Source organism: Canis lupus, chromosome 1 (assembly GCF_048164855.1).
Source record: "Canis lupus baileyi chromosome 1, mCanLup2.hap1, whole genome shotgun sequence".
NCBI classification, from domain to species: domain Eukaryota; kingdom Metazoa; phylum Chordata; class Mammalia; order Carnivora; family Canidae; genus Canis; species Canis lupus.
This window is the reverse complement of record NC_132838.1, coordinates 45,662,145-45,674,535: the sequence shown is the minus strand read 5'-3', so window position 1 is coordinate 45,674,535 and position 12,391 is coordinate 45,662,145.

Below are 12,391 nucleotides of genomic sequence, written 5' to 3'. Positions count from 1 at the left end.
CTGAGCCATCCAGGCACCCCATCCCTGGCTTTCTAGAGTGATAGAGTTGGATTATTTTCTCTTTATTTTTTACATATATCTATTACTGGTTTTCGATTTGTGGCTACTATTAGGTTTGTATTTAATGTCTTATGCATATAATAGTTGATGGTTGCTTAAGTTTGAAGCCATTCTTTGGTCCTCTCCCACCATGTTTTAAGTATATGGTGTCATATTTTACATCCTTTTATTTTGTGACTTCCTTAACTGATTTGCATTTTTAATTTTTTTAAAAAGATTTTATTTATTTATTTGACAGAGAGAAACTGTGCCAGCAGGGGGAGAGGCAGTGGGAGATGGAGAAGCAGACTCCCTGCTGAGCAGGGTGCCCGAGATGGGGCTTGATCCCAGGACCCCGAGATCATGACTTGAGCCAAAGAGAGATGCTTCACTGACTGACCCACCCAAGTGCCTGTGATCTTTATAGATATACTTATTTTTATTGCTTTTGTGTTTCCTACTTTTCTTACTCCTACTTAATGGTATTTCCTTTACTATTTCAGGAGTCCCCTTTAACATTTCTTGTAGGGCTGGTTAAAATTCCTTTAAATTTGTCTGGGAAACTATTTATCTCTTTCTATTCTGAATGATAGCCTTGATGAATAGAGTAGTCTTGGCTGAAGGTTGTTTTTTTTTTTTTTTTTTTTTTTTCCAGCACTTTGAATATATCATGCTACTGTCTTCAGACCTGCAAAGTTTCTGCTGAAAAATCAACTAATCGCCTTATGGGGTTTCCTTTGTATATGACTGTTTTCTTTTCTCTTGCTGCTTTTAAAAGTCTCTCCTTATCACTACTTTTTGTGATTTTAATTACTATATGTCTTGGTGTGGACCTCCTTTGGGTGATTTTGTTGGGAGTTCTCTGTATCTCCTGCATCTGGATTTTTGTTTCTTTCCCCAGATTTGGGAAGCTTTTAGCTGTTAATTACTTCAAATAAATTTTCTTCCCCCTTTTCTCTTACTTCTCTTTCTAGGATCTCTGTAATGCAAATGTTATTATGCTTGATGGTGTCACCGAGTTCCCTAAGCCTCTTTTCATTGTTTCTTGTCTTTCCTTCTCTCTTGTTCATCTTGGTTACTTTCCATTACTATATCCTCCAGGTCATTGATTTATTCTTCTACTTCTTCAAGTCTACCATTTATTCCATCCGGTGTATTTTTAATCCCACTTATTGAGTTCTTCATCTCTAATTTGTTCTTTTTTATGTTTCCTATCTCTTTGTTAAGGGTCTCATCAAGGTCCTTCACTGTTTTCTCAAGTCCCATTGAGTATCTTTGTGACCATTACTTTATATTCTCTATCAGGCACATTACTTATCTCCATTTTATTTAGGTCTCTTGTTATGATTTTGTCCTGTTCTTTCATTTGGGACAAATTCCTTGGTCTCATTTTATCTAACTCTCTGGGCCTGTTTCAATGTGTTAGAAAAGTCAGCTATGTCTCCTGTTCTTGAAACTAGTGGGTTTATGAAGAAGAGGTTCTGTAGTGCCCTGTGGTGCAGTGTCCCCTGTTCACCAGAACCTGGCACCTCAGGGGTGTCTCCCATGTGCATTGTGTGTGCCCTACTGTTGTGCCTAAGCAGCTTTTGCCTTCAGACCAGCTGTCTGCAATAACTTGGTCCCCGTGGATGTTAATGGGCCAGTCTGGGGCTGTCTTGGGTTTGAGCTGAGTCAGACCAGACATTTGCCAGAGATGTGTTAGCACCAAACTGCCAGGTGCTTTCTCTGTGTTGTCTCAAGAAGCTTTTGTGGGTGGGCAGACCCTGCAATCAGACTCAATGTCTGCTCCCAAGCTGCGGCTCAGACCTCAGCAGGACTGATGTATATGGACATCTTTCCCTCTTCTCAGGGTAGGAGTCACTTTACAGCAGTGCTGGCCCTTGTCAGGGCTGCCTGCACACTGCCAGGTCTGTGGCACGCTTTGGATGGGCTCCAGCCAAGTGTGTATTGGAGGGGGCGGGTCCACAGGAGAGCACAGCAGCTGGGCTTGTGGTGCCAGCAAGGTCCCCTGTTCCTGGAGAAGACTCCCAATAATCCCTGCCCATGCAGCACATGCTCTGAGATTAGTAAACAAATCTCCTTCTTGTATACTTCAGGCAGTGTTTTTCAAACTGCTGTTTCTTTGCTGTATCTCCACAGGGCTGTTTGCTGTACTGTCTCTTTGAGTTAATTATTTCTGAATCAAATAAAGTATCTATTATAATGCTATACACCTTAAAGATGTCCAGTCAATTCTTGCTTACAATATGGTTATATAGACAATGTTTATTTTCACTGGAGCCTTCAGCATAGGAAAAGTGTTTGCTGAACACATAAAATTTCTGTAAAATGTAAGACTTACGGAACATGAGCATGGCTTTTCTCTCAAGTTTCTGTTAATGGCTCTGAGTTCCACTTTCTCAATTTCCTCATCCCCATGAAACTTGCCCTTGGACTTCATTACAGCTTTTCTGGTTGGACTCTTCCTGAATTCCTTTTACTTCTTCCCAACCCCATTCATTATAGTAAGACTTTTCCACTCTCATGTCAATAGCATTGTCTTCCTAACCTCCTGTTAGATACATGCTGCTGCTACTGCTTCTTACCGAAAGCACTGGCATGTGGGTTTTGGATGCAACAGTTCTAAGTGGGCCAGAAGAAAAGGAGAAACAGATACACTTCTGCTTGCTGACAAGGATAGCTTACGCCACATTTGAAGCAGAAGGTTGTTGGTGTGGAGTCATCTGACAGGATCTTTAGAAGGGAAGTGAGCTTTTGAAATTTACCTAGAGAATGGACTTGGCAAAGATATTAGACTAGCAGCTTTCTCCTCGTAAGCAGAGCTATGAAGTCAGTTCAGGTATACTGGTGTATAGTTGAATAGGCACAAAAAGAGCTCCTCAAAAAGTTACAATTTGGTGATGATATACAATTTTAGGGCTTGGGTTTCAAAACTAGGGTATTAAATGAGCTAAAACATGACCTGGAGCTCAGATTTATATGGTTGTCCATTTTTTTTAAAGAAAGAAAAAGTCTCAGGGTGTCCTATAACTATTATAGTGAACATTCATCAAATATGTCATATATGTCACCTATTTATGCATATAAGGAATATACATATTGCCATGTTGGTACATATAGACTTACCTGATTCTCTTAACAGCCTTATCCTATTGCATTTTAAAAAAGGAATTTACAAACTTTAGTGATAGAATGGAGAAATAATGTCATGTAGAAAAAAATTTGCTTTTTAAACTTTGTGTCTAGCATATAACAAATACTTATTGAATTAACAGATACAGAATGAATAAGCCTTTATTATCTTAAGTTAGAGCAATAATACCTTGAACTTATAGCTATTCATTCTTTTTTTAATCCAAACTTTCTAACCACAAGCTTTAAATAAGCCACAAGCTTTAAAATCCAAATTTCAGGCTTTTAAATTAGATTTAGTTTTCAATAGGACTATTTATAACCTTTCCATAAGAGATTAGATTTGTATCATTACACTATAAGAAATAGGTTTCCATTAAAAAGGAAAAAAAATTACATTAAAATTTTGTCTTTTAGGGACACCTGGGTGGCCTAGTGGTTGAGTGTCTGCCTTGGCTCAGGGCATGATCCTGGGGTCCTAGGATTGAGTCCCACATCAGGCTCCCACAGGGAGCCTGCTTCTCCCTCTACCTATGTCTCTGCCTCTCTCTGTATGTCTTTCAGCATCTGCAGTGATCTTCCAAAGGTAAAGGATTGACGAAATCTCTCTGCCCTCAATTTTTCTCCACTATGGTGGAGAATTCTAAAAATATTGCTATCTTACCATTTTTCCAAAGAGAAAAGAAAGAAAGAGAATATAGTGGTTGTCTACTCTGTATGCCTCTGGAACAGTTTGCTTCCTTCTTTACCCCCACCCTTCATCCCCCTCTCCCAAGAAGGTACAAAGAACCACATTTGTGTATTTTATTATTCCATGTCATTGGAATGAGAGTCCCTGTTTTAAACAAGCAGCCCTGAATGCAGGAGACTACACAGAAGCTCAACGCAGGGGGCTGCTGTCCTGGCTTTCTCAATTATCTGCAAATATGAACTCCTTGCTCAGCAACTCCGCAAGAGAATCTATAGAACAATTTTGGTTCCTTTTAATGGGGTAGACCCAATTTGTCACCTGTTTAAGAAAATTTCTTTGTGGGAATCCCTCGCAGCTCAATGGTTTAGTGCTGCTTTCAGCCCAGGGCCTGATCCTGGAGACCCGGGATCTAGTCCCACGTCAGGCTCCCTCATGGGGCCTGCTTCTCCCTCTGCCTGTGTCTCTGCCCCTCTCTCTCTCTGTGTCTTTCATGAATAAATAAATAAAATCTTAAAAAAAAAAAAAGAAAATTTCTTTGTTAAAGCACCATTTTCTATAACAAGAGGATATTGATAACTTGTGTGGAGTCCTAACTCAACTCAAAATTTAACTGGGAAATGCACCCACCTCGATTATTATGAGCCAGCAACGCTCCTGTTGTTACCTGCTCACACGGAAACCTGAGGCGGTCCAGGTGTACCTCCTGGCGAGGGAAGTGGCTGGGAAATCCGCCTTTTGTCATTGCAATGAGGTAATGAGAAACATGCGAGGAGCCCTCTCCTGTCTCATCAGCACTGTCCCAAGGGCAAGCTGAGCAGTCTGGTGACAGACGACAGTGGTACAGACCATTACCCCAAACGCTCCCAGCTCCTGTGAAGAGTACATGAACAAGCAGCCCATCAGAGGGTCCCCCCAGGCCATCCACAGCCTCAGGGACCACCACCCACTCCTGGAAAGTTATACTTTGCTCCTATTTTATTCCCAATCCAGCACAATGTTAGTAGTACAAAGGCTTACTAGTGGAGGAAGACAAAAAACAAAGTTCAAGAGAATGATTCCTTGCTACCTAACTCCCACCCCACCCCCTTGGGGGCCGGCCCTGTCCACTTTCACCTGCCACCTCTGGACTCCCTCATCCTGTCTTCCTCCCTACCTTAGACAGCGGCCTCCATGCCTCCCACACCGCTCAGCCGCCTCTGACCCCTCCTGGCCTTCACTCCCACAACCACTTGGTCTCCAGCCTTCTCCTTGTCACCTCCTAAGGAGTGTCCAGACCTCTCCTCCTCTCCACCATTCCCACCAGAAGCCCAATCACCACAAGTTCCTGGTAACCCTCTGGCGCTTCGGGACCTGGCAAAGTGACATCTGTCTGTGAACACCTTCCAGGGCCTGTCTGGGTGGAACGAGCTCTGTGCTTCCACTGCATTAGGACTATTGCTTCCCCTCCCTAACTAGACAGTGGACCCTAGGACGGGGGTATACTCCTCATCTGTGAAATGGGATGTTACTTGATGTTATTTTATTTCATGTCATAAGTGAAATGACAATAATGTTACTTGTCTGATGAGGTGGTTACAAGATGTAAATGATATAAATGGTCTGAATCACTGAGCTCAGCGCTTGGCAGAGTAAGCGCTCGGTAAATGTGCACATGTCATCAGGCTGTGGATCTCCTCTCCCCAGGTTAGCATACAGTGAGGGTGGCGGGCACTCTTCCTGAATCAGGACGCAGAACATCATAGGTAACTCAGGGGTGCTCGTCTCATGAGTGGACTGTTTCCTCTGTGGAGCTGTGTCCATCTCTCGCTGGGCACACACGTTTTGCAAAGCCCTGTGGAAACTGGATGCTTTGTCCCCACGGGCAGGAATCACTTCTTTCTTTCCCCTCTATCACACCAGCTTCTTCTATTCGTTAGCATAACTGGGTTCTGAAAAATCTCCTTCTCCCCTTTTCTGCTTTCATCTGGGAGCTGCTGGTGGATAACTCTTCCGTGCAGGCTCAAGTTCATCTTCATCAGAAGGTGGATGAGGAATGTTGTCGGAACTCTGTAGAGATGACAACTCTCACCTCACCCTCTCTGCTTCCCAGGAAAAGCTACATGGTTAGCGGGGGCTCCCCTTTAATAAAAATCCAATGCCCTTCCTTTTCTGGCCATATTGCATTGTGTCATCCCAGATGTGATTACACTAGGAAATTTCTGTAAAGCACTGACCATCATACATTTTCAAAGAAAGTGAACGTCAATATACCTGGAAGGAGAAACCTCTGTGTGTCTGTGCAAACATGTGTATGCATGCACCCGCAAGTGTGTTTGTGCACACCCACAGCATAGTATAACAGCTAGCAGCCCCTGCTGGAGTCAGAATGTCTGGTTTAAATCCTGGCTCCATGTCTTACATGAGTTTTGTGACCTTAGGAAATGACTTAGCCCTCCAAGCCTGTTTCCTCATGTATAAATGGGGACAATAGAGTATACCAGATGGAATCAGATGGAGATTAAATGAGTTCATATCTGTAAAGCACACAGTAAGCACCACATGTTATAACAAGCTAAAAACAACTACAGAATTCCTTTATCCTAATGCTTTCTTTTCAACATATTTTCAAACACGAAAAATAAATAATATGTGGCACAGTGTGGGCTGTGTCCGATGTAGGTGGTCTTTATTGCTCTTTGATGGATTGATATCCAAATTCATATCTACAACACAGCCCTGGCTTACTCTGTGGAACAACCCAAATGACTTTAGCACAAAATCAGCATTGCGTAAAGAAACTCAACTGTATACTTGCCTAGGGAGAAGAAATTCACAGACTGATGATATACTAACATTTACTGAACATTTATTTACTCAGTGCCATGCACTAAACTCAGTGATTCAGATCATTTATTTCATTTGCATCTTGTAACCACCTAATAAAATAGGTAACATTATTGTCCCATTTCACAGATGAGGAGTTACCTGGGTTGTAAGAAGGATGAGCCACCTGCCTGTGGTCAGAGAGCTGCTTATCAGCCGACCTAGGCTGGATGGGTCTGATGACCAATTATATGGTAAAGACAGGACTCTTCATTTTACTAATGAACTCCTTTCCATTTTGAAAATATAGTTCCAGAGCTCCAAGTAATTATCATTGTTACCACATGGATGTTTATTAAATATTGGCTGTTGGTTATAATGACCAAGCCCTAGACCAAATTGGGAAGCTGGGCATGGCCTTCTGTGCCCCTTCCCCAATATCTCCTCTAGGTCCCAGGATAGACATCACACAATAAACAACCACTGGCTGTTGCTAGGAGCTTAAGCCATGAACTTTCTTAGGGGATATTTGTACTTTAATTGAAAAACTGACGATGCCTTTGAGAATGAAAAGAATGATGAGACACCATGGAATCTCAGACATTCATATAAGCAACGAGGGTGATTTAATTGAGACCTCCCCATAGCCCGTCAATCACTCCGACAGATCGACCCTGATGGTACACATTCATATGAGATAATATTGTGACTGCACTGAGTAATTTCTGTATTTCCCTTCCTGGTGAGACCTTGACCTGAGTTATCCTTTGTTACAAAGTACACATGGTTGTAAACTGTGTCTATTTCCTCAATTGGTGTCAGTTCTGACTCAAACCAGTTTAGGCTAGTAATGAAGTAAGAACCAGAAAGCCAAAGCCCCCTGACACTTGAGGCAATTGATACCGGGGTAGATATAAACTTGAGAACTCCTACAGGGAGAGAGGCAGATCTCTACACGAGGACACAGGGTCGCCTGAATCCCCCTTGCAAGGAAAATATAGGTTCAGATCCTGAGTTGAATATGAAATGTGGGAACAGGTCCAGAGATCTAATTATCTTTCCTTTTCCATTACCGAACTCTACTCAGTACACTAGCCCCTGTTTCTAGTTAGTAGTTGTGTTAGTTTGCTAGGCTGCTGTAACAAATGACCACACGCTGGTGGCTTTAAGTAACAGAAATTTATTCTCTAAAGATTCTGGAGACAGGGCAGCCCGGGTGGCTCAGAGGTTTACCGTTGCCTTCAGCCCAGGCTGTGGTCCTGGAGTCCTGGGATCAAATCCCACATCAGGCTCCCTGCATGGAGCCTGCTTCTCCCTCTGCCTGTCTCTCTCTCTCTCTCTCTCTCTCTCTCTGTGTGTGTGTGTCTCATGAATAAGTAAATGAAATGTTAAAAAGTACCTTCAATTTAAAAAGAAAAAAAATATTCTGGAGACTGGAAATCTGAGATCAAGGTGTCAGCAGGGCCGTGATCTTTGTTAAGGCTCGAGGAGAGAATCTGCCCCATGCCTTTCTGGTAGTTGCCTGCAATCCTTGGCGTTCGTTGGCTTGTGAACACATCACTCCGATCTCTGCCTCTGCCACCCCGTGGTGTTCTGCTCCTCTTATAGGGACACTAGTCATGTTGAATTGGGGCCCTAACGACCTCAACTTCACTTGCTACCTCAGTAAGACCCTATTTCCAGATGAGGTCACATCCACAGATACCAAGAGTTAGGACGTCAACCTATTTTTTGAGGAGACACAATTCAACCCACAACAGTAGCAGGACACTAAACCTCAGCACCAAAGAGATCCAGTCCCTTCCAACTTAGAACTCCAGTCTCTGTCAGACACTTATTTAGTTAATGTGAGATTCTCCCCAGTTCCCTGCTCCTTGTCTTCTCTCTGGATATAAAGTAAGGTCTAGGAGGAGGCTGGGTGGGGGCAGGTGAGGGGTTCTGAAGAACGAGGGCAGAGCTGGCCCAGTATGAGGGACATGTGATTGGCACAAATGCCTTAGTGCTCTGAGTCTATCCAGCCTGGACCTGGGCATCATGCTTGGCCTTACAGCTGCACCAGCCCCCCACCAGTAGAACTCCATAGTGTTCTCCTTGCCTCGACCCGGAGTCCTCTTCCAGTCTGCTGGGCCATCTTTGGTCCAGCTTTGTGCCTTACTCTGGGGAACAGACAGATTTGGGAAGTCCACCTCCCACAGCACTTGGGGCCCTTGGGGTACACAGGACCTGAAAGCTGTCCTCTGGCTCTCAGTCTAAAGTTGGCTTTTTTTTTTTTTTTCCAGTTCACTGCTCCACTGGATGGGAGCTTCTCAAGAGGCCCTAATTCTCTGGAGGCTGACCCCCAGGGACACTGCTTTGGGATCTTCAAATCTTCTCTAGGTTATTTTATCCCTATCCTCAGGGACAAGGGCACAGCCCAGCATAGCAACCAGCTAAACCATCTGATCCTCTATGTACCCTAGGCCCCCTCACCCTGGCCCTGTGCCTTAGCCCAGGACAGGTGTTTATCTCCAGCCTCAAAGTACATTTGTGCAGGGAGGTGCTGCCCTTAGGATATCACATAAGCTTCTCTATTCTACAGTTTTCCTTTGAAAATGCCCAAAATGAACCAAATGGTTCTTAATTTCATGCTTCTAGAAACAGAAGAGGAGCTTATATTAGACCAACCCTTCTGAAGCAAAAAACTAGCACTAAAGCCAAATATATAGGCACATCCACTCTTATGTTTGGAGTCATTAAAGAGCTGCCCAGACACTGAAGTCTAGGACCAAAATCTCTGAGAAAAGTGAATTTTGGAGAAGGGAGCCCAATATTCAGCTTCCTTTTCTCCTAGAGGTGTTTTCCAGTCACTAAGCTGCCAAGATAGCCAGAGAGAAGGTATCTGCATGAACTGGGCCCCCTAAAAGTCTAGCATCCAGATAATGTATAAACTTAGACAAATCAACTAACTAAAAAAAAATCAGTCATTGCAATTAAAATATGGGCAAAAGATTGGAACAATTACTATACAAAAAAAGATAACCAAATAGCTCATAGACATGCGAAAAGATGTTCTATCTCAGTCACCAGGGAACTAAAAAACTAAGACAACAAAGAGACCCTACAGCATACCCTCTAAATAACTAAAACTAAAAAGATGATAATCTCAAGTGTCAGCAAAGATGTGTCTAAGTCTCATAAATTGCTGGTGGGAGTATGAACTCATGCAATCACTTTGGAAAAACTTTATGACAGTGACTACAAAAATTAAATAGTTGCTGAATCTATGACCCTGCAATCCTACTCCCATGCATATCCCCAACAGAAATGCACTTAAATGTGCTCAGTGTAGGTACAAGAATGTTTATAGCATCATTACTTGTGTGTGATAATCCAAACAAGGCACAACCCAAGTGTCCTGCAACAGTGGAATGGATCGGGTGTGATAGATTCAAATTATGGAATACTATACAGCATAGTAAAAAAATCAACCCTTGGGCAGCCCCAGTGGCACAGCGGTTTAGCGCCACCTGCAGCCCAGAGTGTCATCCTGGAGACTTGGGATCGAGTCCCACGTCAGGCTCCCTGCATGGAGCCTGCTTTTCCCTCTGCCCGTGTCTCTGCCTCTCTCTCATTTTTAAAAAAATAAAAAAATAAGTTAAAAAATCAACTCTTATATGAGTCTTACAAACGTAATGCTGAGGGAAAGAAGCCAGACATAAATTAATTGGTACTAGACAGTTCCGTTTCTAGAAAGTTAAAAACAGGTGAAACTAATCTCTGGTATAGGCGTCGGGATGGTGGTTACCTCTGGTGACCGCAAAGGGATCAGGAAGGGAGGTGTTCTGGTAGTGTTTATTTGTTGGACTGAACTGTGGTTACACAGATGTGTTCATTTGGGTAAATCCACAAAGGTGTATCTTATAATCTGTGCATTTTTCTGTATTTATGTAATTTTAATAGAAATGTTAGTAAAACCATCATTTATCACACAGACTCTTGACATCAAAAGTCAGAGCTATAGCTTTTAATGCATTTGGTCCTTGTGTAAAATAGGACATAAACATCGTTAGGACTGGAATTCCTTTTTGGATCTAATCATTAGACCTGCTCATATTTGCCTGTTCATAAGGCCTGCTCATGTTGCTCACCATCAAACCAAAGTTCTTGAGGTGAAATTCATAGGTCACACCACCTTCATGAGCTCACCTCCAGATTTTGCTTGTTTTAATTTGCTATGAATCGTCCTCAATTCCTGCTACAGTCCATCAAGCCAAGGAGTCATTCTCCCCTGAAAAGCAAACTTGCTCTCAGTGTTCTTTTCTCCAGCACGGGGAACAGAAAGACAGCAAGCTCCTGTAAAGAGGAGTCCTGGAGACCAAGAACCACCACTCCCAGACCTGACCTCGCAGCCACCTTGGTCTTTCTTTATTTTCCTTTGCCATATAAAACTTCCCCAGTGTTGTCAGCCGCCTTCTGATACTGCACCCTGTCTTGGCGACAGGGACCATAGGTCCTCAAAGGCAGGACTGGACCTCACACTTCTTTTTAAATGCCGGGGCCTTGGCATGGTATCTGAGCAAAGCCGCAGCTCAGAAGCATCTGCTGTGAATGGACAACAACACTTTTTTCCATCCTGGCCTCCTGAGGGGTGAGGTTGAGTAAAGAAGAATAGGAGCACGCTGAGCTGAGTTGAATCCTTTTGAGAAGAGAACCTGCCACACTCACATGACTCAGACTTCATTGTACAAACCCGTGTGTGGGTCACAGAGGGAGAAGTGGCAGAGAGGGGTGAGGCTGCGGCAGGGCTGCAGTCCAGAAGCAGATGGGGTGCCAGGAGAAGGGTCTCGGGCTTCAGCAGCACCGGCACAGCTGGGCTGGGAGCAGACACTCAGAGCTCCTCCCTGATGAGGAAAGAGCCAGGGTCAAAACTTGTTTCTACTCAAGAGCATCATTACTGATGACAGAGGTTGACATCGGTGGTTATAGCATGCCAGGCATCATGCTATCTCAGTTCATCTTCAAATCAACCCAAAGGGTTAGAAACATTTTGCAGATGAGACAACTAAAGCCAAGACTGGAGAAGTAACTTGTCCAAGTTTTCATGGCTGGTAGAAGTATTGTAAAGCCAGGATTCAACTCCAAGTCTCCTGTCCTCCTAGGCAAGGACTAGGGGAAACACGAGCATACAGAACTAGTAACTAGAGAGAGCAGCCGATAAGGATGTGATAAGATGTGCACACAACAAACTCTCTTCCCAGACAGGCTGATAAGTGTCACAGGAAGAGGACAAACAAGTGTAACGATCATTTTTTAGCTGCGGGGGAGTCCATCAGGAATACTAAGGTGAGAGGGGACATTTATCTCTACCTTACAACATTATGAAAGACCGAATTTTCAAATTGGGCCTTTTTCTCTAATGACACAGGGTGGGCCTGAGCTGAGCAGACACTTTCAGAATTCCTCCTGAGACAGGAAGGATCTTGGCTCTAGAGATCAGTGGAATATAATTGGAAAAATAAATAAATAAATAAAAGCAAGAGCTGTCTCTGGGATGTCCCCTCCTGGCCACTCCTCTGCTGGGTCTCTCCTGGTACCACGTCCAAGAGCCTACAAAGACCGTGGGGGCCTCTGGAAGCGCTGTGGCAGTACTGTGCGTGCTCGCCAAGTGCCTCTCGGGCCACGGTATGGTCATGAATTTTTATGGCAGAATGAGCAACCACTTATCTGTTCGAAAGAAAAGCAAAATGG